Source organism: Monomorium pharaonis, chromosome 3 (genome assembly GCF_013373865.1).
Source record: "Monomorium pharaonis isolate MP-MQ-018 chromosome 3, ASM1337386v2, whole genome shotgun sequence".
Taxonomy (NCBI): Eukaryota; Metazoa; Arthropoda; class Insecta; order Hymenoptera; family Formicidae; genus Monomorium; species Monomorium pharaonis.
The window spans coordinates 8,323,175-8,349,808 of NC_050469.1; the positions used below are offsets into that span (position 1 = coordinate 8,323,175).

The 26,634-nt window shown below is 41.6% G+C and overlaps 1 protein-coding gene and 2 long non-coding RNA genes across 3 annotated transcripts in view; 2 read left to right on the plus strand and 1 right to left on the minus strand.

Moving 5' to 3' along the window:
• LOC105835619 (E3 ubiquitin-protein ligase MIB1) overlaps nt 1-26,634 on the plus strand; it is a 375,334-nt gene that overhangs the window by 209,503 nt on the left and 139,197 nt on the right. The window lies entirely within an intron of this gene.
• On the minus strand, nt 20,335-23,193 carry LOC118644837. Its single transcript, XR_004962630.1, has 2 exons — nt 23,060-23,193; nt 20,335-22,353 (listed from the first exon to the last, which is right to left on the minus strand). It is a non-coding gene; the product is annotated as an uncharacterized LOC118644837 (long non-coding RNA).
• LOC118644836 overlaps nt 23,928-26,634 on the plus strand; it is a 71,560-nt gene continuing 68,853 nt past the window's right edge. The window contains exon 1 of the long non-coding RNA XR_004962629.1: nt 23,928-24,058. This is a non-coding gene — a long non-coding RNA (uncharacterized LOC118644836). The remainder of the gene's footprint in view (nt 24,059-26,634) is intronic.

Sequence of the window (26,634 nt, forward strand, 5' to 3'; positions counted from 1 at the left end):
TGATCAGCCGCAGCTGTGAACACCTAGGGCATTTATCGACCAAGCATAAATTGTCTGCATTTGATTTGTCCCATTATCAGGTTATTTCCTAAACTAACAATTGTGCTTTGTATCCACCAAATATATCGCGAAGCTAATTTATTAGCGAAATATTTCATTAACCTCGTTCAGAATCAAATCTTTAGAAGATACAATATACAATTTTTATTTGTTAAATAGTTGTAGTTTTTCGTTATAATTATTTGAGAACAAAGTATTAAAGTTTATCAAACCGCTTCGAAAAAGTCACACGTGACTTTGATTCTGAACAAATATCTTTATTTAAAAGATATAATTTTTCTTTGAATGTCTGCATGTTATTTTGCGAATAGAGGGAGATTCTGCCATAACAATTGCTGATAACGGACTAAATACTGTCGAAAATTTTGTTGAATTATTAATTAAAATTGATTACAGCGGAACAAATTTATCACTTTTAATTATACTGCAATAAATTTATCAAGTTGATCTTTCCTCATTACATGTTTTACGCGATGTAAATTATCCGAATATAATTAATGTCTTTTTTTCGCAAACTAAATATCGCAAACTAAATATTAAAGTTGCATCAGGTTTCTATCATGAAATTTTAAATCTGATTAAGAGTCATTAAACGTGTATCTCTCTACATTTCTAAATTGGCCAACTACTCAAAGTTTAACTATCGATCTGTTCGTACGTTTCCTCACTGGTCTTATATTATGAATACGAAATTTAATACGTGGAATTTAATTGATAAATCCAGTTTTCAAAATGAAATAATCAATTATTCCGCAACAAAACATAATCGAATAATGGCCTGGTTAGGCTACGAGTTTCGTCGAATAGAAATTGTTCTAGCCGGAGAGAACGTCACATTTGTTGGTCGGTTGGTCACAATACGTATATCTTTATTTGACAATTAATAGCAACCAGTGCCCCGAGTCATAATATGCTAGTAATACAGATATGTATAATTTAGCGCTCACACGCGCGTATTATTTGAACTAGAAGCAACTAATTTGTCGCATAATACGACTTACAGTATACTGCTAATATTGCGCATAATGCTAGCCGATTTTATTATCGTGCGATGATTTTGTAACCCAGTACGAACTATTTGTCTATATGACTTCGTAATATTAGTAATTAAAAATAAATAATACAGTAATATATATTTATAATGGCTTTTACGTAGAGATTTTATTAAAATAAATATTACTGTACGAAACAAAGAAAATTGCTTAGAAATGAGAATAATTTTTCTACAAACTTTGTTTTTGCTTATTACTCAAGTACAATGGAACAAATCATGACGTTCCATGACAAAAGAATCAGAATTATCGAGCATCTTTACGCGAATTATTCGACGTAGCAAGATTTATATAGTACCAGTATCGAGTATTATACATCGTACCTCAACGAAAAGAGTTGAGATTGAATATCGAAGTCGGCTTTAATGGAAATGTATATTTCATAAAATGGAAAGACATGTCTCAATGATTCTAGAAATATCCGGAGGGTATTTTTTGATTTTTTGGTTCGACGTACGCGTTCAAAAAACTGGGGCGAAACCGGGGTCTCGGCGAAAGCTGAGAGAAAAAAAGACTACAAGATCGGAATTGATATGTCCCGTGTAACTCATAATGCGTGCGCGACAAGGGGGTTTTCTAATTCCGGTAGCTGCAAGAAAACTGGGACAGCGCCGACGGCGGTACCTATACCACCCCCATTTACCATCGCACCGGCACCAAGCACCGCCGGCTTCGCCTTCACCGCCGACACGGGCGAGCGACATCACCGCGGACGAGATTACATTACTTAGAGGCCCCCTACTTTGCGGTCTCGTGAAATGCACTCAAACTAATTTGCGCCCGAGAGCTCGACGCCATCTCTCCTCCTCTTCTCTGTCTTCCCCTCTTTTTTCTTCACCGCTACCTCGCGCGGTGGCTGCGGACGAATCCTTTTGACGCGTTAATCCAACTTTGCTCTCGCGGCTTTGGGTCGTTTTGAGCGAGAAAGAGAGAGAGAGAGATGAAGAAAGAACGGAAGAAAGAGAGACCGTGCTTGTGAGTGGTTAACGAGGAAGAATTTAAATTGGTCATTGGGAATGTGTGTGGGCCGAAAAGCACGCGGACGCTGAGAGATCCCATACGGTCTTTCACGTTTTTAACGTTTCCTATCCTCGCTCATATCTTCCTCTTGAACGTTGTTGAGAGATAATTTTATGCTTCTAAGTTTCTTAAGTTTATTGATACACGTTGTACTTAATTTACTTTCTGCAAGGGTCTCTTGAAATCAGGCCTTGTTTAAATTACTCATTCTTATGTTCTCATTACGTAAATTGAATTTATTTATATTCTGGGAATAATTTCTGCGGATTGATAGTGATTGATTAAACGAAATGTGTCGTATAATTTTATCCGTTGTCGGCACTTATCTGATTGCTCTACATACCGTTTGGCATACATTAGTCTCGTTTTTTGATTTATATAAATTGAACTCTTCTGTATTTTTAATATCGAAAAACAGCTTGGGATATCTATATCCAAATTTAAAATATCTGCCAACTTTATCTGCATAAAAGCCATTAAGCGCGATTACACAGCATTAGCAAATATTCCACGAGAAGGAAAATGGAAAGAGAGAGATTAATCGCTTCGCTATCACTCACCATTCCATCGACGATATCTCCCAGCGCGTTAGGATTATCGAACTACAGTAAATGCGTTATCGCTTTCGTTGATGAGTATCAGATCGGAGTAGTGAGCGATCGTCCGCGATTTTATTCAGAAACTGAATCTCTCGGCTGTCCGAGATTTTTTCCAGTAAAAATATCTACATGCATCAATAATTAACCCTTATTAGTCTATTCCACTAGTGAAACGTATATCAGGGAGAAATTTAATTAAAACAGATATTTAGGTCGAGTCTGCAACCAATCGGCTGCCACTGACATAGTCGTTATCATCATCGTAGACGGATTAAAATATTGGTGCCCTACTTGTTCTCTTTTTGTTTTTTCTGTAACTCAGAAGAAGCTACTTAAATACTTCAATTACCACATCTTGGCGCTGAGACGGTGCTACGCGGGAAAAAAAGAAATTTTTTAAACGTATTGGAGTCGTTTCTTTAACGTTTTACCTTAATAAAGTTCTAATTCTGAATTTCAATTGTTCAGTCAACACTGAACATAACTGAATCATACTATTATTCGCAAAAGAGAGAACAGAATATATCGTAAATCGTAAAATTATTTCTGTTTTCTTCTGTTACGTATATTAAAACTCGACGTTTATATTATGTCGCTATAAAACGGTGGATACATAGGAATCATTATACAAGAGGAGATTCGTTAATGCCCTTCTCTGTTTTGCAGTATAATAGAATTATGAAAAACGTATTCGACAACTATTCGAAACCGATGATAATAACACAATGAAAGGTCCGTATTCGATGCCTGAAGTGCCAAATTTATACAATTAAGTCTAATAAACGTCGGAATAATTAGAAGCATAATTGTTGTTGCGAGGAATAATTAAAAAATAATTGCATTCCTACCGACGCGCCTCGTTTTTTTTCTTTGTTGCTTCTCGCTACGCTATTCCACGCTTTACTCTTTTAGTACCTCCGTGTTCGTTTTCGTTCTCTTTTAGTGTAATTCAATTTTAATTTCAAAATTATCCTTTGTTAGTTTATTCACTATCTGAATTGATAGAAGATGCTTCAAAGCGATGATTAATGACTGATAAGACTGTTTTATTTAAAGAATTTTTTTATTTCAAACATTTTTGACGTATGAAATTCAAGTCGAATATATCACATTCAAATCTGTAAAAATATGTTTTTATCTAAGTATTTTTTGAAAATATGTACGTATGTTTGATTTTTTATCTTTTACAAATTCTAGAAATCATATATAGATAGATATAAAATATGGAGAAACAAAATATATAGTTTAACATATATAAATAATATATATATATATATATATATATATATATATATACTAATTATTATTATGTTTCTACAATACAGTGCTATTACTATTCATTTTAATTTGAAATGTATTCAACGAATCCTGCTTATCTAGCACACTCGGTCTATATTTAAATTTTCCTCTTTATTATTAATACTTTTTCCTTTGAAAACATTTTATACTAATTATATTTTTATGCATTTCAAACATTTTTTTTCTCGGAAAATAACAGATTTTTTTCTTTTCTCTTTCATTAATTTTTGCACTCTTTCTACTTACTTTCGGATTTATTGATTTATTACGTTTGCGCGGCGTATATTACATGTCGCAATAGCAATTTGCTGCAACGAGTACACACTACGAGGCCGTTTGTCGGAGCAGCCTCTGCTGTCTCCAGTACCGAGAGAACCGGCCACAAAAGGGGATTTAATGACGAAATCCGGATTTAGTGAGGCGATTCTGTCGGATATAAGTGCCCGGAGAGTCGTAAGATCGTTTATATACTAGCCGTTATTCGTAGACTTAACTTTTATATAGGCGGCAGTTATCGCGCGGAACTACGCCGCTGCAGTAAATTTTGAACAAACGCCGTGACTCGGGGAGCCTTTAAAGCTCGCGGAAAAGTATCGTACCGACGAATCCTGTCGATGGCTGTAAACCGTACACAGACATGAACACTGTCGCTATAGCGAGACGACAAATGAAATGTCGGATGTAATGATCATTCATTTATCAACTTCGTCAAATTGTTAATTCTGCACAGAATCCCCTAGAGAGGCTTAAATTAACCTTAATTTTTACATACGTTTAACGCTCGTTATAATTATCTTATTACTTTATTGATACCGCAGATATCTTAAATTATAATTCTCTCGTTCTCTCATTCTTCCACTCACTCGACAATGAAATTCAAAGTTAACAACACTTGCCCACTTTTAAAGAACGTTAAAAAAACGAATACAGTTACGGATCTCGAAGTGGAACACTCAATGGACCAATACTTTAGAATTCCACTGATATTCCTTACGATACAAGTTCAAGGCATGAAAAATGCCCCTTGTCAAAATGTCGCCGATTTGATGTCCCTGTCTGTCCACAAGTGTTCGACGTCTGCCAATAATCTCAATCTCGCCATATACAAGAGCACGCTTACATAGTATTCATTTTATTGCCTGCCTACGTACCAATAACGAGCGAATTTACAGGTCAATCTAGAGATCCTCCTGTCCCACGTGTGAACCAGTACGCTTCCACGTGCTACCAGAATATACGTAAAAATCGCACACAGTTCAGCTTACATATACACGCCGCTTTGAGTCTCTTTAAAAATGTATACTCTATATTACTACTACAGTGTCTCGTGATATTGTCCAAGTTGTCCAACGGTTAATAACTGTTTCTCACTTTGTTCTCACTGTCACGAACTCACTCTAACTGGATGAACCGCGGCGGCGATCATACGTCGTGTCGGCGATCTCTCGGGGGCTGATGTCTAATGTCAACTACAGCTGGTTGAAGGGGACCAAATGCGTCAATTGGCGATATATTTGACCCGTGTTCAACCAGCTAAGCTTAACATTACAATGGGGTTCGGTTGCGTCCATCTTCTCTCTTGCTGGCGTTCGCGTCGGCTCGCGTGGTTTCCTCGAGCGAGTCACGGAATCCGCGCGACTTCGCATTTTTTAAATTCTCGCTCACTCGCTCTGTGTCCGCTCTACATTTGTGCGCTCGTCCATTCCGTGAATGTCGAACGCAGAATCGTCGGGCGCGTCCGATTCTGCCCGTGACATTTTCTGCCTCCCGATCCGTAATAGCCGATAGCAGCGCGTCGCGTTACGTTGTGGTTAATTGCTGACCTTTGCTTCCGGACTTTACTTCGACATTACGACGGACCGTCGACGTTCGGGATCGACAGGCGGCGGTCGATCAAGGAGAAAGGAAATCGAACGCACGACCACACTTGAAGAAGTATCGTTTCGTTATTTTTTTGTTCTTCGCATTTTTTTTCTGACGAAGATCGTACGTCGACCAACGAAAGCGGGGGATTCAAGTAAGGTGATACTTCCGAAAGTTACACAAACGTCGACGAATTGTCATCAAAGAACAAATCGATCGCGAGTTCGAAACGGACTGACAGAAACAATAGCGTCGTTGTGGAAAGAAGGAAGAAACCGGGTTCGTGTCTTTAAACCGCGCTGGTGCCTTCCGGGTGGCCATTAAGGGTGTCATTGTGCGCGGCGACAGACCGAGGGGAGGTTATTGGCAGGAAAAGGAACATTAAGACGGCAACAATGGCCACCGAGCTATCTCTGCCGTCTCTCGTACAGCCATTTCTGGAATCCGCCGATACCAGGTCAAGCGAGCTCGCGACGGAATCTCACGTGAACAGTCAGTATGGAATTTTGACAGAAAGGAGAAATCTCTTTCGACGTGCCGAAATATGGAAAGGGACAGTAACGTTCGCGGAACATTCACAACGGGGGAGAAATCGCGACGAAACGGATTCCCGACGTCGACGATCGCGCGCCGTTTATTGCGTTTTCGAGAAGGAATCGAGGGAATGACGCGTGCGCGCGCGCGCGCAAATAACTATTCTAGGCCCGGCATGATGCGCGAGTAACACGAGACGCGTGCGTTTAAATATATCTCGCGACCGTGCACGAAGTCTTGTCGCTGGTCCGTGGCCGTCGCGCGCCTTCTCTCTCGTCGTCGAGATTATGGCAGAGTACCGTGGAGAAAAATGCAACGAATGGGCGCGTGAATGGAGCGAAGCAGAGGGATGAGGCGTGAGGAAGAGAGAATTCTGTGCGAGCCTCACAAACGGAAGGAGAGTCGAGGGTCTCGATAAAACGTCTCCGCTCGACCAACGTCAAATATGGCAATGCGACACGCCTCGCGAGAACGAGACGTCCATTGATCTCTCGGGCTCATACCTTGATGATGCCGATCTCCTCCGAGCAGGGCACCGAGATCGCCCTGGACACTCTGGCTGTGTGAATCAGTTTCCGAAGACGCGAAGACGGCAACCTCAGGAGGTTTCCTCACTCTAGAAATAGCCACAACACACCGTTCATATACGAAAAACTACGCGCTCTTCTTTTCCCCTCTCTCTTTTTTCTCTTTTTCTCTCTTTCTCTCTCTCTCTCTCTCTTTCTCTCGTACAGAACTCTCGCGAGAGTACACTGTTTGCAACGAGACAATTCACCATCACAATCGACGATCACCATCGTGTCGTCGTCGAATTATTTTAACGTAGCACTGCACACCATTCGCGATTACGCGAGCCGGCGCCGAGTGTCGTCGTCGCGACGCGAATATTTCCGACGCTCGCGACGATCCTCTCGCGGACGTCCCGTTTTCGCGTATTTTTAGAAAAATTATGCAACGACGCGCGACGTTTTATGCTACCAGGGCGCACCTGGTTTCGTACATAACATCACTTCACGGATCGGATAAAATAGACTCTCCTTGGATTCATAGATCCGTCCGATCAAAGAATCATAAAATGTCGATACCAGCAAGGTCGTCATCGTCATCGTGAGAGGAAACTTTTTCACTGTTGGTACGATAAACGTAATAACATTTCTTCCTTGATTTTTTTTATCGTTGCCTAAGAAATTTGCGAACGGCAACAAGTGACAAAAATCGCCTTCCGAATCACCGGAGATAGACGGTCGCCAAAGTTTCCAGTTTCGTTGGACTGTTCTACGGCACTCTGCTTCGTTCCTCGCTTGGTCGACGATATTTTCGTCGACGGCGGCGAATCGCGACTACTTGCGTGTATTATGTGTGTGCGCGCGCGCGCGCGCGCGGATGTGTATGAGTTGTGTGTGAGCAGAAAGGGGAAGAAGGGAGGGAGGTAGAGTGAGCGAGAAAGAACGAGAGAGGATAGACGAAGAGGGACGGCGTCGGAATATCTACCGGCCTATATCCGGAGCGAGTCTTCTCACAAGATCACTTGTTTTTTTTCTTTCGAGCGAATTTCGCGGTGTTCAGTGTCAAAATCCCGCACGTGCGCGCGACAATGATCTACCTCTGCACGTCCCGATAATTAGAATTAATTCATTTTGCTTCGGAAGCACCGCTGCTCAAAGAGATTGACAGCGAGACGCGAGGAGCGGTGTCAATTATGGTTTAACGATTGAAATCGAATTCGCGAATCAACGAAAGTCTGACACGATGTTAATATTCTAGATGCTCGATACGCGAAACTGACAAACTCTCAGGCGAAGAGGCTCATACCGAGTGAATTCTCATGCAATATTCCGCAATGGAATATGCATATGTGGGTAAATGTCGATAGGTAACGGGCTCGATATCGAACACCGTATTTTAAGTTCCATTCAACTTTTAGCCCATCGTCAGTCCGCTTTTACCGTTTCACTTTTATCCAGTTTCGATTTTCTTGCCTCGTGTCCGACGATAATCGAGTCTGATACCGTTCCGTAGTCGATGTTCCGACTTGATCTGACGATCAGCACGGAGAGAAAAAGAAAAAGAGAGAGAGAGAGAGAGAGAGACGACGACGAGAAACGACATCAAGGCCCGACTTGTCGTGGAGAGATCGGTCGGGATTTCTATTTGGATAGCACGACGTTATACCGCGGACGATAGGAGCGCACAAAAATAAGTGATTTAAAATTAGACGCGGTCTTAGGACATTGCGCTAATTCTGACACTAATTCTAACGCTCGTCCATCACCTTCGATCCTCAAGATACGCAAGATCGGGTCGTCTCTCGCGAGTAACCTTTATCTTGCGGAGAAATTCGAAACGATATATCGTGAAAAGGTGTCAAGAGCAGACGATTATTTTAACCTGTAACGAGAACCGCTTATGTAAAAGTAAAATCGAAGCTATCTCTCGAAGGATTTCTCAATAAATAACGAGTACGATCGAAAACAAGGATGAATTTTTAACGTCTCTCAACCGAGAGCAACCTTGGCGCAGCAGTTCGCGTCGATTGTCGAAGAAACGACGGTCAAAGTTGAATTGAAGGATTTATCTCGGCTCTCTTAATTTTTGCTCTAACAAGAAAAGTTTAGGCCGCTAATGAAGTTGAGTTTTCAAATTAGACTTGCAGTGAAGCAAGTCGTTTGCGATTAATAATTCAGAGGCACTTGCTCAGCCGGGTGTAAAAGCGGACAGTGACGAAGAGGGCACAAGCGGATGAGTAATTTTGTTTACGCTCTGCATATTTTAGCGGTCGCGATTTATCGAAGCCAGTCGGACGAATGATTTTATCGAAGAAATTGAATGGGAGACATCACTGCTTACAATTCCATCCAGTTGATTTACAATTTCAGAGAATTCCCAAGCACCAAGCGTTGAATTAGTAAAAAAAAAAGGCGTATTCTATGAAGACCTATGATCTGACTGCAAACGATAAGCGTCGAGTTCCAATAGATTCCTGTGTTACGGTTGCAAAACCGAGAGCTAGAATTCAAATGAGAACTTCCGTCGCTGTTAACTTCGACACGGTTTCGAACTTCCGCCCGTAGGGCCAATATCCAATGAGCGGCGCGTGCTCAAGCTCTTTGAGCGGCAGAAATAGTTTCCGATGCTTTTTAACCTTGACTCGAGCGAGCTGTTGCAACGAAATGCGTAGGCGTCACGCTCGTGGAAACGGTTCGATGTGCTCGCAGAGTTCGGGTTATTATCGTGACTTTGGATTTTATTGCGAAGAAAAGGAATGAGCGCGTGGGACACCCGTCGGGCATCGTCGTATGAGCGTCCGCGTGTTTCAACGTCGACGCGCCCTCGAAGGCCGACCGATAGTTTTTCTCAACATACGCCGCTATTATTAAACCGACAACGAACAAAACTCTTCGGTCTCCGGGCCCAAATGAATCTTCACGTCGCGCGAGTCGTGCTATTCCTGTCAATCCGCCGCTGACCGTACAAAAGGACGTACCTCTTGCCGAGACTCGTTCTAAAATCACATTCGTTATCGAAGCGAGCGCGGATCGTAACGATCGTGCCCCTTTAAGGGCGCCTCAAAACCCACCGGAATATGGCAATCTTCGACGTTTGACGTTTTCCCGTTTGTGTCGGTTCTATGTCATTTCTTGTACGTCCTTCTGGAGAGCCGCGACATTATTATCAGCTGCGCATAAACAAATGTGTTGTTCTTCAGGTGTATCAGAAAGACAATTGAGAATATTTTGGCCGCGGACATTACCGGGATCTTCATTTGAAACACACACGTTGTTTCGCAATCGCACAGTTTACAATAGTAAACCGTCTGATCTCGTGATGGCGCGTATCCGTTGGCGTGATACGCGCGTCCGACCACACGAGTACTGTGTCCCTCTTGCAGTACGTCTGACTCGACGTTATTATTTCTCCTTGCGTCGTATACTCAAAATCGTATCCAGCGGCGTTACTACTGTCGCGTGACGTTTCTACTGCGACGCGCGGTGACCACGCGCCGAGTGGTGGCCGTGATTACTACTGGCCGTAGCGGTCCACCGGGGTAGCGCGACCCTTCAGCTTCCTCGTCTCTGTCGAGATTCTGTCGCGGATGTTGGCTTTCACGCTGGCTACGTCTTCTTACAGCCGCACTCTGCCGCGGCTGCGGCATCGCTCGCAGGAATCGTAGGATGCGTGACTGAATACGTGTGTATGAACGAAGATAAATGTATGTGCGCATAAAGGGAAAGAAAGAGAAATATAGATAATGATGAGAAAGAGAATTAGAGTGAGGCTGGTAAAGATCGAGAAAGAAAGAGAAAGAAATGATGAAAGATAGACGGAGGATGGAAAAGGAGGGAAAGAGGAAGAGAAAGAGAGAGAGAACGACGACAGTGAGATCCGACGGTCCGATCAGAACGTGAACGTACTACTTGGTGGGCGTCCGGGCCCGCACTGTGCAGCCGACGGCAGGCGTCGCGACGCTTCCCCGCCCGAACATGCGAGCTCCGTGCTATACGGGGGTAGGGGGTGAGAGGGTAAAAAGGAGGGGGGGAGACGCCGGCGCCCCGCACGCCTGCGTACCAGCGTACCACGACCCTTCGTGGCAGGAACGCACCAACCCTGTCCTATCCACCCGAATACCCACCCATTCCACGCGCGCGCACACTTGCGCACACGTACACACGGACGCGCACCACCGCTTTCGCCCGCTCACCCTCGGCCCAACCTCGCCGCACCGCGCCAACCACCCACCCCCGGCGTGCTCAAGCAAACCGACCACCCACACACACCCGACTCTCACCCTACTGCTCCCCTCCATCGTCCCACGCCCGTCACTATGGAAAATATGAATTTGGGTCAGATACCAGCCGCCGTGCCCTAATGAACCTTTAATGTGACCCATTTCTTCCTTTCCTCCGCTCGCCGACGTGAAACAACCCCCTCCCTCCCTCCCACGATCTCTCGTCACTTCCCCGCCCTCTTCTTTCTTTCGTTCTTCACCTGCGTGCGTCTCGCCTGCCGTGGCGCACGCACGTTTCGAATTTTCTTCCCAGATTCTCCTCTTCCTCCTTCCTCCTTCTCTTTCTCTCTCTCTCTCTCTCTCTTTCTCTTTCTCTCTTTCCCTCCCCTTTCTCTCTCTCCATTTCGTGGCACTCCTACCCTCTCTTTTTCATAGTCGAACGAAGGACGGTCCTAAGGGTCGTCGTCACGGCCGAGTTTGTTGGCACGATTGCACCGCGTCTGGCTATTACGATGTTGGGCGACACCTACCGCCCTTCGCGCGGATATTAGCCCTTGACAATTGTTCTTACTCTAGTTATATATACATTTTGCACCACTCTCGTATTTGTTACACATTCTTGCGTAATCGTGTCCTATCTCGAGAGCTTTAATCCTTTCGCAGAAATGCATGATACTAAAATAAAACTACTATGACATTATATTTATATTATTGCATAATATTTTTCTGTCTTACAGAGATATGAAAAACGCGATATGTGATGATGCAATAAAAATTTAGGTTAAAAAATTTATTCTACATTAATTGTGAGACATAGCGCGGATAGCAAGGACCGCTTTTAACAATGTTTTTTGTCTATAATTAAATATCATATAATCGACGGCACCGATATTAATATTGGTGCATTAATCTAGATTGTAATATTCCTGAACTTATTCTCTCATGCTTCACATTCTAACGTATCGATCGCTCTTCATTTAGCCTGACAATCAGAAGCTTGACCTCTGTGTCAATTTAATGTGTTTAATTTCATTAACATGTGATTGAGTTATTTTTGTTATAAATATAAATTTTTTAAAAATAACATTAAATGTTGAGACACACACACACATACACACACACACACGCAAGTTCTAAAAATGATACTGGTTACTGAAATTTTAAAAATTATAAATGGATTTGAGAGAGCACTTTATCTCCCAATAATAATTTGTGAAATGTTATAAATGTCTTGAAGTTTATTTTAGTTGGACAGTATTTTGCCATCAAGAAAAATTATTTTGATACGTAAAGACTAAAATATAATATTGTGCAACGACTGTATTTTACAAAAGGTAAAATGGTGAAACAATCATAGTATGTAAAACGATGCTCGTATAAAAAAGCGACAACAACGGGGGATCTTTGTTTTAATGTCGGTTGATGATTCGCGGGCGGACTTTCAAGATTAGATTTTTTGGGGGGAAGTAATCTGGACTTAAAACATATGATCATCGCGTTAAAAGATTTTAAAGCCGTGCACCGTGTGCGTACGCACAATTGTAAAAGGGCATTTAAACATTCGAGGACTATATTCAACGAAAATTAAGTCAGATTTTTGTCGGACAAAATGAGTCGCATGTGAACATTATCGTGTGGATAAATTTTTCAATTTTTTCTATTTATCTATAATGTTTTTAATTTCTACATTTTCAATTGCATATCGCAAATAGTAATAAAATATTTTAGAGAAAGAGATAGAAAGAGAAAAGCGAAATATTTTATTTTATATTTAAGGATATATGTGTTATCTCCAAATATTAGCAAAAATTTAAAAACTTTATAGATCGTTCTGTCATTATATTTGAATATTTGTGTAAAATTTTGACATGGTTCTCTTATTGATTTAAAAATTATTTTTTTATTTGCTTTTGATTCTGATAAAAATCGCATTTATAGTACTTATTTACCAATTTGAAGATGCAGCATTATGTATTCACTTTTTTACATATACTAATGAAACTCAAGTTTTTTTACAAGTTTATTTTGATCGACTCATTTATTTATTTATCACAAATTATAAATAAGGTCATTTTTGCATAATCCAAATTACAACTCAAATTTTTCGTTATTTTTTTTTAATGGATTTTAGAGTTACAAAACTCGAGTATTTACGATCAAATTAAAAAATGTTTTATTCATTAAAAAAGAAATGAACATAAGAACCTAGTTTTTAAATTTTGATAACTTTAGCTGTATAGTATTCTAGATACCAAACATTCTTAAAAGCAAGCAAATTATCGCAGTTATTTTAAATTGATTTCAATTACAATTAAGCTATGGTAATCACTTTGAACCTTTTGTACACGTTTATTGCGATCAAAAATTTATTTATATTATGTCTACGCAGAGTAAACTTCCTATTGGCAATGCTATTATTTGAATTTTTTTTTTATTCTTTCATTTTGCTAACAAAGTGATTACTAGCGCGTATTTATCAGATACTTTTACTTCTCTTTGAACGTATACTCTTCTATTTATAGTAAGTAATTAAGGATCAGCGTATACATTGACAACGTCTCATTATCGATAATGTCGACCGATTAAAATCGCATTTTCAACGCGTTTGCAGTGGCCTGTACTATCGAATTAAAATCTGATGTAAATTACTTATAATTATGGTGCGTCGCGTGTATATTACACGACGCGAGAGTTACTCAGCACGCTATGTTAAACATAGCTGATGTAGGAACGAAAGATCTAGATGTCACGGTCGTATCTCGCGATAAGAACTTTGATTTATCAAAACGATCGATTACTTCACGCTTTTTTCGGCAATTAAGTGAACGAACTCGTCGTAATGTATTCGCCCTCTTTTTCATTTGACATTTGCCACAGTCGATGAATGAAAGCGCATCAGTGAATGGAACATGAGGTGAGCATCGCGTGACTGTCGAATTGTACATACACATACACACACACACACACACACACACACACACATACATACATACGATTTCTTCTCGAAGAAAATGAATGCAGAAAAAGATTCACGAATAATTGACGTAACTGTAAAATATAATTTTCAAAATCTTAGAATCTCATGTAACAAATCATAAATTTAATTATTTAATTCTGAATGTGTAAAAGATTATTGAAATTTTAAAAGGAATCAAAACAATTACATATATGTGCACGATAAAATAACAAAAATAACGACAACCAAATGCTTTTCTGTTTAAGAACGAAGTTGTATTCAGTTTAAACTTTATAAATTGCCAACTTATTTCATTTACGAATGTGCACAAGAGTTACGCAGATACTGCATTCTCATTTACTTGACTAAAATTATTTGAGGAAAATAAGGAAGGCAGAGACAGCCTAGACACGGTGCAGTGGAAAACAATGGCCCTTAACGAGTCCATAAATAATTGATTCGAAAAAGTTACAGAAACAATACCAGCATCCTGAGCTAATGCAGCGTACGGTATATACCGGTATATCTTTTCTATCCAAATCTATTTTTCTGTCTTTCTCTCCTTTCTCCCGATCCCTTTTTTTCCTTCTTCAAAGCGGGTTATAAAATCCATTATCGCTGCGATAAATATTAAACTTTTCTTTTCGCTTTCGTTTCTCCGCGTGAAATTGCTCCGCGCCGTTAATGGCCTTGTTATCGATTCGCGCCGTCAAAGAAAACACCTTTTGCGAGGGTGAGCCATGAGGCGCGATAGCGCGGCCCCGCAAATAATCCGTCTTCCGTCGAATTTGTGCCACGCGCGTTCTCATTAATTTCTCACGTCTCAGGCGACGGAAAACCCTTCGGATTCGCGTTAAGACGCTACGAGTCGAATCGAATTTCCGAGCGCGGGAGACAAAAAAAAGCAACATTCGAGATAAGACGTAGCAATCGCTCCCGTAATAGCGCGTATAAAACGTGATAACGCCTGACACGATATTTTTCTATTCTCTCAAAAGAAAAACTGATTACGTAGTAAGAAAAGTGGAAACTGATTCAAAACTAGAAGTTCTATGAAAGCGTAACACTAAAATAACTCTACAAAAATATATGTCACTTCGTCCCTACGATGAAGAACATTGTTCACTGCGATGATGAAAATAGCACGGTAGGCTTTATTTGGTTTATGTAAAACTATAATATGTCGCTAAATTGAAGATTAATTCGTCTCAGAGATGGCTTGTCAAATATATGCTTCCACTAGAAACGTAATATCCTGAAAGCGTAACATCAGATTGCGAGAAATTGCGTTCTTTTCGGCGATGATGTCTTCCTGTCATACTCGATCGGGAATTTGACAAGAGTGATGAAGGGGGTGGGGGATCTGGACTCGTCGTTACAGGGTTAATTGTCGCCCCGTCCTTAATCACCGCGCTCGATGGCACGGATATTGTTTGACAATTTGTCATCCACACTCGACATTTATTGCGCTCCCGCGCACATTTATTACGTTGGCGCAGTCCGATCTTGCGGCTGGTAATTATGAGTGCCACTATCACTGTCCGTGCAGTATACGTCCATTCATTCCGTTCGCGGCGCAATGTAAAAGCTCGCGCGGCGCGGCATGAAATATGCATCGGTCTCCATTGATAATTATGCAACCTGATAACGCGCGCGTCCAGACTAGAACGGGGCACACATTTCCATTTCTCTCTTATTAAAAATAAAACCAACAAGCGCGCCGCGCTCCACCGTCCACTGTCGTATTTCTCGTTCTCCACCATATTTACCGCCCTTTATCTCTTTGTGTGTTTCGCGCGAAAGTGCCCCTGATCATTGCCTTAATTCTCATCTTGCGTATTATGATTACGTACGATCCGATTATTGTTAAATCCTCTTTTTCCTTTTATCTTTTTTTTTTGCGCGACAATTTATTTATCTCAATTGTTTTTACAAAATAATATATATTTATTTCACCTAAATTATCTACCCGTTCTATTTCGGATGCCTTTTCGTTCTTATCTTTTACCTTATTATATATTCTTTCTTCTTTTCTATTTTTACCATGTTTTCTCTACGTGTTATTTCACTTTTTTCCTACCCTTTTGCTGCTCACCGTTACGTTTCTTTTGTACTCCATTATCTTTATTGGCTCTTTTACATGTATTCTTTTCCCATTCACAGTCTTCTCTATTTTTTAATGTACGGTGACATAGCCGTGAACCGTTTTATCGTCGACGTAGGACGTCCTCGCAGTCGTAACTTCAATTCAATCGCATCGTATGTCCGCGAAATGATATACGCGATGCATTCCCGTTCGCATGTGCATGCACGTAGCGCGACGTAGGCACGAAAAGAAGAGGAACAATGTTTTCGCCTCGGCTTTATCTTGGCTTTGTCGACGGCACGTTCGTTACTTTAACGGGGTCGTTTCTTTTTTTTATCTTTCCGCTTTCGCGCGAGTACAACGTCGGACAAGACGATTTACTGACTGGAAATTGAAAAGCGAATTCAATTTCATAGAGTCCGTGTCCTCTCTGACATTCTTCAAAAAAAAAAAAAAAAAAAAAAAAAAAATCGGTCGCACCTGCTTTACATTCCTATTCTTGAAAATAAAATATCTGTCAGTAAATGCACCCACTATTAACTTCTTATCAAAGTTAAATCCACACAGAGAAAGCAGTTCACCCAGGTAGACTCGCGTAGCGAGGTCGGAGGGCGTAATCTGTGACCTCGTTACGTTTCAACGATGAGTGGTGACTTTTCATCGACCTTTCGCGCGGATACAAAAGGGGCGCGCGAGCGGGCCCATTAAGTTGAGTTAGCGACGTCGGTACACACCCTTAGAAGTCAGGCGGGGACGTGTCCGATAAACGGAGGCGAGCAGTCACGAGTCGAGACCCTGTCGAGCGACTATACGAGTGGCAGTCCGGCCACCACCGGCGTGATTAGCTAAGTGATTGGAAACCCCACCCTGCCGGTTGAGGGCCGATAACCCATTACGTTCCCTCCCGCCACCGTGATTCCCTTTCTTCCGCGTAACGCGGAGGATCGCCTTCTTCATGACTGCGAAATATCTTATCGGTTGTTTTCGACAGGCGGCATCGTCGATCGATCGGGACGCCGTTGGATGTGAACGAGAGTTAACGGGAAAGTTGCCGGCTTTGTCGAGTATTCTCTTCAAGATTAATTTAATCGACAAACTATATTGTACAGCTTGTTTGTTGTTAATATATAAAATGCAAACTTTTTGTTCCATAATGAAAAGTTTCCATAATGATTTGTATCGTTACGACGCTTTTGAAAAAATATTGGACATAAACTTGTTTTTACAGCAAAAACAAGGATTGTCTTCTTGAAAATTTAACACTCACGGCAAATCTGTTGATCTTTCAATCTTGTTTTCCAACACTCGATATCGCCGTAAATTTTTTTTTTTTTTAAGCTCCTTATCTGTTTCTCTCGGTTTTCTTTCTGCTCTCTCTCTCCTCTTTGCTTTTACTCGTGATTCATGTAACTCAGGCTACATTACCGTTTGTAAAGACGACTTGATTTTATCGGGACTGTTTACCGAATCACGCGATCGATCCCCGTGCATGCGGTGCGCCCTTTTCGAGCTGTCCGCTCGTCGTCGTACATCCCCTTTAGAAGATCACATTACAAGCCGGCCGACCCCGCAACCCGATAGTTACCAATGTGTCGGCTGACACTTTTCCGGCGAACGATAATGTTACGAATAAACTCGGTCTCCGGACCGCGCGCTCACGGAATTGGATCGTGCGCGTCGGACCGTCGCTTTAAGTGTCATTCAAATCCCGTCGTGGCCCGTGGGTGCGGTCGTTTCGATAAAAGCTATTGATAAAATCGTGGGCCGCGATATACACACGCGACACCCTTGAAACGAATCGCAGGCGCAGATTCCCCGTGCCGCTCGTCATATTGTTCTCCTCAGACTGCCGCGCCGAATCCATCGCTATCCAATTAGCACGTGCCTCGCAATACGCAGTACGACTTCCAATTATCAGATTTATTACATTGTATCAGCCATCGGCCGGCGGACGTCATCGTCTTCCGTGGCGGCAATTCTCGGCGCGAAACGCGATTTGCAATTACGACGACGACGCCGACGACACAGCCGAGGTTTGCGAGCTCGCGCGCGCACGAGAGCTCGCCCCACTTTGTCTCCGTCGTTCGCCTTCGGAAAATTATGGATTCCGCCGATTTAATTTGATTCAGAAGTTTCGCATCGGCGGCACAATTAGTTTACCTCGTTATCCCCATAATATAATGAGCTAAGTTTGCGAGCAGTCGATCACGCTCGAGCTGCGAAAGTCACTCGGACAAGAATTTCAAAGCCGTCATTCTCTCGTCGGAGCGGGAATGGTTAGGAGCGCTAATTTTACACGTACGTCACGCCCCCGAAGGTCGATTTGCCATTAACTCTGCATTCGCCAAAATTAAGGAAATAACTTTAATACGTATCGCATTTCTACGAGTTTGTGTATGTGCATGAGAGAGAGAGAGAGAGAGAGAGAGAGATTTACAAACGCCATTTATGAGGATCGCAATCTGGGTGGTGAAGAAAAACGGAGATCCATCTCGTACGTCACGTTACGCTAAATATAGAATTAAAACCGAAATTAACCTTCTCACTTTGAGATATGAAATCTCTTTGCATAATGTTTCCCGTATCGCGGCGTAGCAGCGAAGCGTCGCGAATACTTGACGATGATTTCACGTGGCGATGCAATTGCTGGACGCGTCTCGTTTGCGACGAGCAAATTCGTAATCGTAAAGAAAGGGACTTTGGGGTACGGGCCAACGTGATGGTCGTTCAATCGGTCGGTGGTTTTGGGAGATATGCTTAATAAAGCGTCGAGCTTGGCGCTCGACGACATTCTCCGGCCACGGGGGCTAATATCAACGTAAATGCGACTGTTTTGTATGCTAATTGACTCATATACATACATATGCTACTCAACCCGCATCGCTACCTGCTAAATAGATAGACCCGATGCGCCGAGGGTGCATAACGGCGCGTCGTCTGGGTGTACTCTCTCGCGGAGACACGACAGCCGCGCCAGCAGAGCCCATTTGTGTCCACCAGCTTGTAACTCCGTGTCAACCTTGCGTCCACATACTCCCGCCAGGATGTCAAGTCAGATATACAATTTGTTAGTGCCGCGATATTAGTGAGAAGAAGAGAGAGACAGAGAGAGAGAGAAAGATAGATACTGAAGAGAGATACATGCATGTTATTCTGCATATTTGCGTATTTGTATCGAACATGTAGTACTCGAATAAATTTCCATCGAATAACTAAAAAAAAGGTTTATTTTTTTACATTGTTGCATTTCGATGTATGTGAATTAAATATTACGATTACGTCATGAAGTTGTCAAATCTTGTCAGAATCTCGTATTCTACTCTTTTCTAAATTTACACACGCATTTTTATATATAAGATAATAACATTGTCTGATACAAAAATGTTATTTTATTTTTATATAAAAATCGTATTTATATGCAATATATATTAATATAAAAAATATAATCTTTATATATGGGAGAAACACAGAAGAAAAGAAAAAAATAAAATAATAAGAGAGATGAATAAAATATAATATAAGAAAAAATAAAGCGAGAGAGAGAGAGAAAAGAAGAGAAGGGGGTCCGGCGAAGGAGAAGTATGAAGAACTTTACATACTTCGTGTGAGGAATTTCAAAAGCCATAGACATTTACAGAGCTCCATAGCAGTTCGATGCTATTACACAACGAATATGTATAGACCGAATACGCTACGAGTGCTTTCGAATGGATGTACTCGAAAATGCGTCGCGAACAAGCCGCATGTGCCGAATGTAGCTCGCTTTTACCGAGCTCACTGGCAACTCGATGTCGATGTTGTTGCATTCCTGTTTTCATAAATGCATCCGAAACGTCAAACATACCGCGTGCGCCGTTTACAGCCGTCGTAAGTTGAGAGAGAGAGAGAGAGAGAGAGAGAGAGTGTTGACTAAATAAACTATACTTCTCTGACATTTTCACAGCCGCGTTTCCTGGATTGTGTCATCATAAATATACAATTTTTTTAATGACTTGAGCGCTTAACACGTTTGATTTTATTCTTGAAATTCTATTCAACTAAGAAATGAATTTAAAATTATTTCGAACTAAAAATTCTAAAAATAATACATAACAAAATTTACAAAAGTAACAAATAATATAAAATTCTTTACTTGCGTGTTTTTTTTTCTTTTAGATATTTAATGATATTTATAATCAAGCGACGATTATATCATCGACAAATCCAATTTTACAAACGATGTTTACATATTACTCAGTTTCCGATATTATATGTTTATCGCTGAGGATTTGTTTAATATATTATTTTCATCAATTTATCTGCTATGTGTTTGCATATTCAGTGATATAGAGAACTATTTGGAGAAAACTGTATCGACACATTACTGTGTGTTTACAGCCACCAGCGATAGCATTATGTGTGAAAGCGAATTGTACAATTTATTTATTATTAAAAACATTACGTCGATAATTTCAAGATTATTTGTTTACATGATTGACCAGAATAAAAATTACCGCGCATATGTGTGTATGTGTGCATACATAGTAAAACATATCTATTTTGAATAATTAGAGATTTTAATCTTTATAAAATATATCTTATAATTTGAAAAAGACTGCGTCATTCGATCATTTTTTTATTAGAAAAATATATTAAGTTAATTTAAAAATTAACGAAATAAGTGTATTTTTCTTACTTAATAAAATGCGCACGCTTTCATTACCCTGTTACATACTTATCAAATTAAATTGAAATGAAGATAGTGTATAAACTTTGTGTTTTATACTATTAAATTAGATAATTATTAGTAACAGTCTCACGCAAACTTTTACTTATCTTGAGAAACATTGGTGTCTTCTATCGAGCTATTTGATGTCAGTAAACTTGGGCCAAGAGCAAAGTGAGCGTGTCAGCACAAAGTCGCCTCATTTTACATCCCAATAAACCGGTATTAGCAACCGCAATAAATACCCGGGGCACATTGTTTGCGTCGATAGCAGCTTCATCCGTTTGTTGATTAAAGCCGACGTATAATTCTTGAATAATTCGAAATGAACTCGCGATTATCTGCGATTAGTTATACGCGTATTATAAACGAGAAGCGAGTAATTAATGCGAGCTGGCATATTAATTTATTGCGAGATACGCGTACACAGAGAACCATGTAATCCGTAATATGATCGCCCTAAATATCTTAGAACTTTCGAGTTACCTAATAGCGAACGGTTGCGACTTAAGTCGAAGAGAATTGGCCGTACGAACCGTCCCCCGGATTTACTGGTACTTTATAAACTTTATAAAGTCTTAAAGGTCATGAACTTAGCCCGACCCTTCCATCATTGTTCGTCAGCGCCGCTTTTGATTGCGATTCATCACGATCTAGCTGACCTGTTTGACGAGTTTTATTCCGCCGCTTTTAACGATCACCGCAAAGATCGATCGAAATTTATAGAATAGACTGTTAATGGCCGGTGTACCATTCCCCGACTGTAATCTGACTCTGGACTTACTCGATTCGCTGCGGAATTTCAAACGGCTCCACGCTACACGAATGGGATCCATTAAGATAGAATATTAATTGCTCCTACGCGATCGCATCGTAGCGAGATGTAATCTCTCGTCGTCATGTTCTTTCTCCTTTACTCAGGCAAATGTAATCTGCATTTTAATTAGAATTTACACGTTGATAGTAATTTTCTGTTACGAGAAATATTTTACACACATTCACTGAAAGACGTAGTTCGTTCAGTGCGACGCGAAGCCGTACAAAATCGATTTTGTTTTGATATACGTAACACATATGTATAATAAATTTAGTTGATGCTTAGAAATTTTAATTGATTCTGAGACACATCAGCGAAAGATGAGCCATGTGCTCTGAACGCATTAAAACACAAAATATAAAAGATTGATCGTAATACGAAAGTGCACTGGCAAATTACATAGTAATCCTAATTCAAAGAGCGGTTAAGTGTCGATCGACGTGTAGCCACGCTCCATCAGCGGCCGGCGCGTCTGACCACAGCGTTCCGTTACTACTGCCGCGTCCCTCCGGTCGTACGGCTCGCAGCTGGCTGATAAAAGTACTCCATAAAATGCTGTAATGGCCGTAACTGCATCGATGCGATGGGGGGATGGGATGACGGGTCGAGTACCGCTGATGCGACACTCTGCCTTTCCTATATCATTACGGCAATACGCGACTTTATTCGTTATGCGCTATTCCGGACCGCCCAAATGCATCACATTCATGCACATGCGTGTTACATTTAGTCTACTTTAGCTAGAAGCGTTAGATGCATGAGTACGTTATTATCGTTTTATTTATTTACTTATCTTTAAAAAAAAATAATTTGTTAATTAGTCAAGTCCGACTGTATTAATCGATAGGAATAAAAAATTATTAAAATACGGCGAACCGATTGCGCGATCCGATATTAAAATACGACTGTTGGCTTTGTCTGTTTTCTAAGAAAATTCACGTCTGCGAGAGATAAAGATAATGTAGCGTTCCCCCATCGCGTTTCCTCGTGTTTTCCCGACGATTGTGTTTGCACGGACTGTGTTTGATTAGACCGCGCGATACGCACGCGGCGTTATTCTCTCGCGCCAGCTGACAAAAATAAATTGTGGGGACACGAAAACACGCTTATCGTGCGACCAATCATAATGCAATCTTAATTAACAGCAGAATCTGGAGAAAAGGTGATGTCCCTGTTCTGGGAGGGAAAGGTGTCTCGCGGGAGATGCGTCTTAACTGGCAGAATGGTTAAACGTTTCTAACGAAATTTAAACTTCGAATCTTCTCCAGACACGCGGGCGCGCGCCGCTCTGTATATACGTTGATAGAACGCATCGGGTGTAAACAATCAACTTTCTAATTACCCACATCTGCTACCGGCGGACGCGATTTTCTCTTCTCAAGAGTTATATCTACTATACAGTTCGACCGAGCCGAGATTGAACTTGTACTCAAGATCGAATCGCGCGAGCTCTGAAAGACCGCGCGATCATTATATATAACAAAAGGTCCTCCGTTCGGACGGAGGAGGATCGTCCCAGCAGAGGATCGTCCTAAGCAATTGAATCGAGATCGCAGACGCAGTTTGTGCGTTGACAGCGACGAGCGACGTCGCACTGTTAGACCGTTAAGGCTCTGTTCCGACGAACCCCCAGCCGACGCCTATCGGCTGGTGCGCAGGCTCCCCCTTGGCTTGCCCAGAGAAACCTGAAACACGAAGCGCCTCGTGTCCCTGAACACTTTGAGCTCGCCGCGAGCGTAAACCCGTCCTCCTCCACCACCACCGTCGCCGCCGCGTTGCCACCGCCGCTGGTAACTGTCTCTCTCCCCTCGATCCTTCTCTCTCTTTTTCTCCCCCAACCGGCCACTGCTGCACAACACACCCTGCAGACACGAGCGGGCTCGTTCTTTCACCCCGAAACAGTCGAGAGCGACGACGAGCTCTCGTAGTTTTATTAAGGCCTTGTAGGGTGTTTAGGATATTGAGTGAAGTGACGCTCGCGCGACCGTCGACTTCTACCGCTAAGTCTAACGCTTATATCATGAGGGCGAGATTGCACGATCCTGCTACCGCTGCTACATCCAGTAAGCAAACCGTTTAATACTCTCTCTCTCTCTCTTTCTCTCTTTCTATTTGATCTTTTTATTCTTCTGCATCGTCGCGGTAATTCGACCGCCGTGATATAAATGTTCCAAAACAGGATTTTTTTCCAGATCTCGTAATGTAAAATGCGATGAATTTCGAGTACATTTCCGAGAACGTCTCTTCTCGCCTCGCGCCCGATTTCCTGCCATTTGCATTCAATGTTAACGCGGCCGTACAACGAGACTGGCCCACGTGCGCTCGCATTCGCCAGGCACAGGTAGGGGACGAGCCACGTACCACTGATTTCCTAATGGTTCACCCTGGATCGTTTCGCAGAGCGGCGACCGAAGATTCGCACGTTCGGCCAGGTCGTTCATACGCGTTAAAATTGCCCGACGTCATGTGAATTGCCATTCTCCGTCACGTACCATGATTTTAACCAAACCGAGATAAAACAGGGTCGGTGTCTCACGTGTCCCCCTCCCCTTCCCCCGTATCTGCATCTCGTTTCTCCTCGTCGTAAAGCGTCGTAATGGATACATGCAGTCTCCCGTTCACACGCCACGATATAAGAAGTTTATCCTTGCATTTTCACCCGCGGGAAAGGATTTGCCGCGTCCCACAGGATCATGACTATAACCATTACGCCAAGTATAACGCATTGTGCTTGTTCTCCATAACTTGAGCATAAGCATATCTTATGACAATGTTAATAATGCACTGTTCGATAGATTCGCATTGATCGATCCTCTTCGATATCTTCTAAAAATTCGAAGATATCGAAGAGTAGAAAAGTCCCTCAAAAGACGTATCAATTATTTAAAACGCCCTGCGAACTTGCCAAATGGAATAAAATCACGTTAATAGGCAAACCCGATCGTGCAAACGGATATTTGTATCCGTTCGTGCCCGCTTGTAAACCGTTTCGAAGCGGAAAAAAAAAGATAAGAAGGGCTAGATAACGACAGGGAACGATGGGTTAGGGATGAGTGCGAGGCTAGGAGGAATAACATAAAAATGTTGGCCCCACTCCAAGGAGCTTGCCAAGTCTCAAACGACTACTAAATCAAAATACCTAGCTACCCGGAGCTAGCCGGCCAGCGTACCAGCCGAGTTAAATTTTATTCCAAATCCTTTTATCGCAAAACCTATTTCCGCGGAAAAATGTAAATCTTGGTTACCGAGCGCGCCCCGGCGCGGCGTCGTCCACCTTCGCTCTCTCAAATCGCGTATCGTCCGCCATTCCTTCTTCCGTGTCCCGCTCTCCGTTACAACGATACCGTCGCGTTACAGCCTCCTTCCGCTCCTCCTTGTCGGGACGGTACTTTAACTTTTCTCCGGGCATACTTAGAATATTTCACGTTATACGTGGATCCTATTGTTCCGCGTGAAATAAAATTGCACGAAAAGCCGTCGCATTACTTGTTCGCGATCGAAATTCCTCACATGACATGACGCAAACTACTTCTGTTTCAGATTATATGCTTTATAACGCGCGGCACAATATCCTTTTGATTTCATAGTCGACGTCTAGAAACGTTCCACGTGAACGTTTCCTTGATATCTCTCTAGAAATTCTCTCCATTCGATTTACGGGAACACGAAATATGTGAGCCTGAACATATCTGTTTTTTTTTTGTCGGGTTACTTTTCTGAAAAAGATCTAATCTTTTTAAAGTTGCTTTTATATAATTTTTTTCCTGAGAAATTGTTTATTATTACGCATGGAGAGAATTTTTTTTTTTTAATTTACCCTCAAAATTTGGTAATTGTGGGATAATGTCTGACCTCGAGGAATTTTAACTATATACTTTCCGTAAAATTTACTGAAAGTATAATAAATTTTACTAAAAAGCATAGTAAAATTTCTCGAGGTCATACATCATCCCACAATTATCCGATTTTGAGGGTAAATTTTAAAAGAAAATTCTCTTCGTGTAGTGTTGAGTTCTGCGCTTTTATTGATTGACACATTAATATTGAACTTTTTTTCTAGCACTTATTTAATATATTTGAAAAAAAGAATATCAAAACTTTTCTCTATCACTACACTTAAATATTAAATTTATTTGAAATTTTTTAAAAATATATATTATATTTTTATATATATTAGATTATTTGCGCAAGACGGTTTAAACTCGAATATCTGAAATTCTAAATTTGTATATCAAAAGAGAAGAAAAACGTATTCATGTTTGAGGATGCTGTTTCGGTGCGAGAACTCTTGAACTCAGTGCGCGCCTCTGTCGCGCGGTATTTGTAAGATTAAAGTCGAATGCGAGAGACAATGCATGGAGCATCGAAAACGCGACAATGCCGGGGAACTCGAGAACGCCACAAAGCACGACTTGGAAAAGCCCCAAGATCCCCGCATCTAACGTTCTCGACGTAATCGAGTTCACGGTCATCGTGTTCGCGTCATACGCCGTGAAAACATATACAGCCGGAGAAGAGAAGGTCGCCGTCGGTCGGTCCTCGGGCCGGGATTAAACGAGCTCTCGAGTAAAGTCGAGTTGTACCGATTTCGAGGTTTTTCACGACCGCGAAGGTGACAATTCGAGACTCGAGGATCGGTCGAGAAGAGCCGTAAAGAGTATGAGCGTTCTCGAAGAACTTGCGGCACTCGAAGCGTTTCGAGTCCGATCGAGTGTTTTAGCTCGCGGAGTGAGCTTCGAGTCCGGTCGAGTTCCGTCTTTCTGGTTACGAAAACTGCTGCTTTTAAGAAGGATCTCTGTAAAAACGTATTAACTCCGAGTCGAATGGAATCACATTAGGTCTGTTCCTCCATTCTCTGCCTTTTCTCTCTCGGTCAGGTTTTTTTTAGATTTCGTCCCCTGAACAGATAGATTCTTA